The following is a 7,731-nucleotide window of genomic DNA, read 5'->3' as shown; positions in this document are numbered from 1 at the left end:
GAAAACACCTAAAAAGAAATGCATTTAACATCTTTAGTCATGAGAATGCAAATCAAAACAACCCCTGAGATTTCACCTCACACCCGTGAGAATGGCTAAGATCAAAAACTCAGGTGACAGCAAATGCTGGCGAGGATGTGGAAAAGGGGAACACTCCTCCATTGTTGGTGGGATTGCAGACTGGTACAACCGTTCTGGAAATCAGTCTGGAGGTTCCTCAGAAAATTGGACATTGAACTATACCTCTCTTGGGCATATACCCAAAAGATATCCCAACATATAACAAAGACACGTGCTCCACTATGTTCATATCAGCCTTATTTATAATAGCCAGAAGCTGGAAAGAACCCAGATGCCCTTCAACAGAGGAATGGGTACAGAAAATGTGGTACATCTACACAATGGAATATTACTCAGCTATCAAAAATAATGACTTTATGAAATTCATAGGCAAATGGATGGAACTGGAAAATATCATCCTGAGTGAGGTAACCCAATCACAGAAAAACACACATGGTATGCACTCATTGATAAGTGGGTGCTTGAATTACCCTAGATGCACAGAACACATGACTCTCAAGAAGGATGACCAAAATGTGAATGCTTCACTCCTTCTTTAAAAGGGGAACAAGAATACCCTTGGGAGGGAATAGGGAGGCAAAGTTTAGAACAGAGGCAGAAGGAACACCCATTCAGAGCCTGCCCCCACATGTGGCTCATACATATACAGCCACCAAACTAGATAAGATGGATGAAGCAAAGAAGTGCAGGCTGACAGGAACTGGATGTAGATCTCTCCTGAGAGACACAGCCAGAATACAGCAAATACATAGGCGAATGCCATCATTAAACCACTGAACTGAGAATGGGATCCCCGTTGAAGGAATCTTAGAAAGGACTGAAAGAGCTTGAAGGGACTTGAGACCCCATATGAACAACAATGCCAATCAACCAGAGCTTCCAGGGACTAAGCCACTACCCAAAGACTATACATGGACTGTGTCTGGGCTCCAACTGCATAGGTAGCAATAAATAGCCTAGTAAGAGCACCAGTAGAAGGGGAAGCCCTTGGTCCTGCCAAGACTGAACCCCAGTAAACGTGATTGTTGGGGGGAGGGCAATAATGGGGGAGGATGGGGAGGGGAACACTGATAAGAGAAGAGGAGGGGGAATATTGACCTGGAAACCGGAAAGGGGAATAACAATCGAAATGTAAATAAGAAATACTCAAGTTAATAAAGATGGGGAAAAAAAGATACATCAGAGAGAATCAGTATAAGTTCTGTATCATTTGAAATACATTATGACAAATTGTGTTAAAGAAATGCATTTCTGTGATTATTTCCATTATTATAAAGAAATATGTATTCTCCAAGGGATATGTGTGTGAAAGTCAGGCTTGTTTTTTAGGCTACCAAATAAATGGTATTTCCCTGACATAACCACAAGGTGGTGGAACAGTGACTTTAAAGTTCCACTCAGATCTACTTGGGGAAAATATGTCCTGGAAAAGCTACAGTTGGAGGTTCCAAATATGTCCTCTGAAGAATCCAGAGAGCAGGAAAAACACAAACTGTTATCAAATCCATATATTCAGTTATAGTGTAAAATATGTACAAAAAAGACAGAAATACAATTGAAAAAAAAGGTCCAGTCCTTTACTCCTGTATTTAGGAGGTGAGGATTGCTGCAAGTTCAAAGACAGCTTGATTTTCATATGGAGTCTCAGACCAGTTCTCAGAGTTCAGGAAAATGGAAAATAAAAAATTCCTATGTGCTGGAAAATGAGTATAAATAGATTATTAGAACAAGGCAGAAACTCAATCATTTTCATTTAGTAGCTCGATTTTCTAAATAGGCAAATTTAAATCTGAAAATGTACTTGTAAGCACCTAGAATGACAGTAGTATACCCAGAGAAAAGAATACTATATGCTCCTACTTTAGTGACTTTTAATAATACCTGTTGTCACTTAAACCTTTTTTTGTTTGCCTTCAAGTCTTTATTTTTAATGTGCTTGGGTGTTCTGTTTGCATTGATGTCTTTGCACTATGTGCTTGCAGTGAGAAGGCCAGAAGAGGGCATCAGCTTCCCTGCAGTTGGAGTTACAATTGATTTTGAACTACCATGTGGGTGCTGGAAATGGAATTGGGGTACTCAGGAAGAGTATCCAGTGGTTTTAATTGCTGAGCAAAATTTCCAGCCTTTTGTAATCATTGTTTTTAGTTGTGTACCTATATCCCTTAGTTTAAAGTCACTCTCCAAGTTAAAATAGCAAACTTTTGAAAGTTCTCTCCCCTGTGTGTGTGTGTGTGTGTGTGTGTGTGTGTGTGTGTGTGCACACATGTGTATCTGTATGTATTTAATTGAATGTTTTCCATAATTGATTTTGTGGAAATGATGATGACCAAAGAAGAATAGAACATGATGTACTTGGGATTCAATATTCAACTAAAGCAATTATTATTACTTTTTGAGAGCTTAGGATGCTACGCAGTCCTAGAGGACTTTCTACCATGTATAAGGCTCTAGGTTTAATCCCAACACTCAGTTCTCTCTCCCCCTGTCTCAGTGTATGAGTGTATTTTAGTAGGAAAATTTTTATCTCTTACTAGGTTATATATAACATATATGGAAAGAAATTACTAGCAATTTACCACATGAATTGCTAAGGAAGCTGTATACAAATAAAGAAAAAAAATGAGTTGAAGTAAAGGCAAAGTATTTAGAGTAAATTTTCTCACAATTGGAGCAAATGCCCATTTTTTCAGTTTTTTTCCCTATTTTATTTTTCCCCCTCACTTTAAAAATGAATTCGACTACAAAGCTAAAGCACTGTGGAGTTTGAAGTTGATATGGGCTTCATAATGAGGCATTATTAAGAAACAAACAAAATTAACATGGTTTTATTTGCTTTTATCCAATGTAGAAAATACAGGCATCTTTGCTGGAATCACCTGAAGCCACTAGTTGGAAATTTGATTCTAAAACAACTCCCTCACAAAATATATCTCGGCTTTCCTCATCAATGGATAGTGGCAAATCCAAAGATAACAGAGATAGTCTACGGGCATCTGCCAAAAGCATTTTATCTACAACAGTTGCAAAGGTTTGTTGACAAATTTCTAAGATGATAGTAATTTTTCAATAGTTTTGGTATTATATACCATAGATTCATACACAAATAAAATTAATTTTTGGCAAAGATCATTTTTTGGTGGCATCAAAAAAAGGGAATGGTTTTGTTTTTTAAATCATTTTTCCTTCATTATGTCCAAACTTAATGGCATCTTGGGCAGATTTCATAACTGGCTGGTCATTTACCAATGCATAGTGTTGAATATGCGAAGTCTGGTTCTGATTTGAAGCTTTATAGCACTGCTGTAGTTACCACCCCCATTGCTATTTGTTCTACATCATTTTTTTTGCCTTTTATTTAGCAGTCATTTTATGGTAATTGCCAGTATCTGCCTTCATGGTTTTTTTTTTTTATTTTGACTTTTTTTTTTTGAGACAGGGTCTTCTTGTATAGTCTTAGCTGTCTAGAGTTTGCTATGTAGACTAGGCTAGCCTTGAACTCACTGTGATCTCTCTGCCTCTGCCTCTGAAGTGCTGGGATTAAAAGCATGTGCCACTATGCACAGCTCACAGATTTATTTAATCTGTAGGGAATAAGTATAGAATTTTATTCTGACAACCCCTCTTTTATATACCATTCTACTCTTAAGTTTCCTGTCCGAACTCAACCAGACACAAGAATAGCTAAATATATTTGTTACGCAGGTTCATAACTTACCAGAAAATGAGGTACTCCTCCTCCACTGTTGAAAACCAGTCCTTACAAGGACACTTTTTTTGCAAGTTGAAGTAAAATGTATCTGAACCTGTTTATACTCTAAGTTGAAAATTTACATCTTATTTTCTTATTTTTTTTTTCTATTCTTTTTTTCGGAGCTGGGGATCGAACCCAGGGCCTTGTGCTTGCTAGGCAAGCGCTCTACCACTGAGCCAAATCCCCAACCCCTCTTATTTTTTTTGAAATAAATGGGAAGAAGTGTTTGCTAGTCATAGGGTTAGTTCTTTCACTTTTAAATAAGATTCAGAGATGAATTTGGCCTGCAGTATATTTCATGTTCTTTATGATGTGGGTTACTACCCAACTTGGAGTTCTGGTTGACCTTTCCAGCATAAAAGAAAAAGTTTTCAGTCCTTTTATAATAAACATACACAAATATTATTCAACTTGTGAAAATTACTCAACTTTAGTTCCAACTTCTTTTCTATTGTTGTGAAACAGCCCATCATGGAGGAAAATCAGGGCAGGAACTAAAGCAGAGCAGAGGCTATGCAGGAGTGCTGATTATTGGCCTGATTCTCATTGCTTGCTCATCCTACTTTCTTTCTTTCTTTTTTTTTATTGAATTTTTAAAATTTACATTTCAAATGTTCTTCCCTTTTCCGGTTTCCTGTCCATAAGCCCCTTATCTCCTCCCCCTCCCCTTCTTCTATTAGGGTGTTCCTTTCCCCATCCAACCCCCACTTCCCACCCTCCTCATCCTACTTTCTTATAAACCCAGGACCATCTGCCCATGGTGGCACCACACCCAGTGGACTGAGCCTTCTTTCATCAATCATTCATCAAGAAATTGCTGCACAGAGTTGCCTAGTCTTATGGAGGCATTTTCTCAATTGAGGATCCCTCTTTCTAGATGATTCAAGCTTGTGTCAAGTTGACAACTATCCAGCCAACATGAATATATAGCTTAGAAAAACCTTTATATTAAATTATTCATACACTGCTTGTTTAAAATGTAAAGCAATATTAAATAATAACTTCACTTTAAAAACTTAATTGAAATATTTTTAAGAAAAATTACAGATCTTAATTATTCACCTTAAATTAAACCAAACATAACTTCACAACCAATACTCAGATTAAAATAGAGCTTTACTGGTTTTTCAGAAAAGCTCCAATCACTAGTCCTTCTTCTAAGATCAGTTATTGATCTCTGTTCCTCATGTAGCACATATTCTTTTTATCTGTATTTCCTTTATTGCATGTTTATTAGTTCATCCATGTTGTAGCTTAAATGTTACATACCATTATTACTAGTATTTAACATTCTAGTGTGTGATTTTTTACAGTTTTTTACTTGTACATAAAAACTTTTATTCACAGATCAGTGTTAACATCTTTTAAAACAAAATTCATCAAATAGTTTGAGTTAAAGTTTCTTGAAATGAACATCTTCCTAAGGAGTCTGGACAGGTTCTCATCAAGTTATCTGAGGAAAGTAGATGGTGTTGTGACCTCTTTTATGCTTTCTGAAACCTCAGTATTTGTGTTACAGATTTTTTTTGGTCAGTTGTGCTAATGAATACTTTGGTAGTTTTCAGGTTAGACTTTTATGAAAAGTATTGTTATAAAAATCCTAGTACCTGACACATACATTTTAGTTATATATGTACAATGCTAGATTGTGAAGATATATATTTTACAATATATTGCCACTCATTTTTAGTGGTTAATTTAAATAATTTACATTGATTTAGTTGGTAAATTAATTTACTAAAAAATTACTAAATTACGTGTGGCAGTATATACTAAAATCTCCACACTGTAGCAATTATACTTAGAGTCAACAAATGTTCTAATGGCTCTATATTCTTAGCTTTTCATTTAATTAGTCATTCTAGTGGGCATGGTTTTCTTTTTTCTTTTTTCGGAGCTGGGGTCCGAACCAACGGCCTTGCACTTGCTAGGCAAGTGCTCTACCACTGAGCTAAATCCCCAACCCCAGTTACCTGTTTTTAAAGTAAACTAATTGCAATTGTGTATTTTCACAAACTTACTGTAAGGTAATATATAGAAGTTGTGTGTATCTTTTATCCAGATTTTTCTACAACATGATACATTTGTTAAAACTAAAAAGCCTACGTTAGTATATTGTTTACTAACTAAATGAGCTTTTACATGAATTTTACAGTTTTTTCTTTTTTTTATTAAAGATACAATTAATATACCAATTGCATTATATTGTCATCTCTTTATTCCTTGTCTTTTTCTTTTAACCTATTTTATACTGTAGCCAAGACTAAGCTGACACTTGATATGTTACCTGTGCTCTGCGTAAATTCCTGAATGCTGGAATTATAGATGTGAGCCATCAATTGTACCTGGCTTCTTGATTTTAAGTTTTAATGAAGGCATTTGTAGCTACAGTTTTTCCTCAAAGAATTGATTTTACTATACCCATAGATTTCCATATACCATTTTTCATAAAAATGGTTTCATTTTTATACATCTCAAAATATTTTCTAGCTTCTTCTTTGTAACTCTTCTTAAATGTTTGTTTTAGTTAGTTTAAGTTTCTCTGTGTAGTACTGGCTTTCTTGGGACACTGTAGATGAGGTGAGCCACAACTGCAGATCTGCCTGCCTCCTTTGTCCACTATTACCCATGCCCAGATCCCCCAAAGCCTGGCTTTCAAAGTCTACCAAGGAAAGCATCTTTAAAATAGACTGCAATAGAAGGAGAGATAAGCTAGACCATTTAGTTATGTATGTAGGTTCCTTTTTGTTATTCCTGAGCCTTAGTGGAAACCCCATTCAAACTTTCCAGTCCTGTCTTATCTATGTGATGGGAGGCAAGGCACAAGTTAATGTCATGAATAGTTTGGATTAAAGGGGGACTTTTTAAAGATTTATTCATTTATTATATATAAGTACACTGTAGCTGTCTTCAGATACACCAGAAGAGGGCATTGGATCTCCTTACAGATGGTTGTGAGCCACCATGTGGTTGCTGGGAATTGAACTCAGGACCTCTGGAAGAGTAGTCGGGTGCTCTTAACCGCTGAGCCATCTCTCCAGCCCCGGGGGGGGGGCAGTCTTAATATGCGCATCAGGTGGTAACTAGGAGGTTCTCACTTAAAGGTTAATAGATTTCAGAGTTTTGTCCTACTCTACATGCATACAAAAGCAGGATCAGATCAGTCTTTGTATTCTTCATAAGCAGATAAGTTGGGAATACTTATCTGAATAGAAATCTAAATTTAATTGTTGCTAGGAATGGGGAAACTTACACTATTGTTCAGAGATAGGAGGAGGTGCAGAGTTTGGGGTTGAGGGTTGGAGAGATTCTGTGGTTGCTAAGCACATTGTTTGAATAAGGATGCATATGTATATGTGCAGGCAAAGGAACTAAGCTGCCAAGTGCATTACTACAAGATGGGACATGTGCATAACTCCAAATCAAATCAGAGTCCCAGCTAAACTCTCTCCTATGCTTGTTTGTCTTAATACTTCACCTTAATACTAGGTGAACATGGACAGTCCTTATTTTAACCATTTTGAAAATGTCAGCCCGTGTTCTTTAGGACTCTGAGGACTGGATGGTTGGTTATTCATTAACATTTATTTATTTGTATGCTTTTAAAAATCCTTTATGGATAATGATTAGCTAAAGATCAGCAATGATGGGGACAAGAGTAAATTAAAACATCACAAAGCTCTCCAGATGAGTGTAAGACTTTTAATAATTTCCAGAAGACTGAGAAAGAAATTCTCATCACTTTTACCAGTGTGTTTAATGTTGTTACAGAGGAGTGAGTTTTTAGAGCTCTCTACTATGGCAGTTTTGCTTATATTCTTTTAAATTGAAGCATATTTTCTCATAGAGAAATAAGTTTTATGGGAAAAGCAGTTTATTAAATATTTGGTTCTCAAGTA

The 7,731-nt window shown here is 36.2% G+C and overlaps 1 protein-coding gene across 1 annotated transcript in view; it reads right to left on the bottom strand.

The window, feature by feature from the left end:
* Positions 1-7,731, bottom strand: part of LOC116896971 (EGF-like and EMI domain-containing protein 1) — a 566,362-nt gene that overhangs the window by 405,399 nt on the left and 153,232 nt on the right. The window lies entirely within an intron of this gene.

The sequence above is a fragment of the Rattus rattus genome, chromosome 3, assembly GCF_011064425.1.
Source record: "Rattus rattus isolate New Zealand chromosome 3, Rrattus_CSIRO_v1, whole genome shotgun sequence".
NCBI classification, from domain to species: domain Eukaryota; kingdom Metazoa; phylum Chordata; class Mammalia; order Rodentia; family Muridae; genus Rattus; species Rattus rattus.
This window is presented reverse-complemented; position numbering and strand designations above follow the sequence as displayed.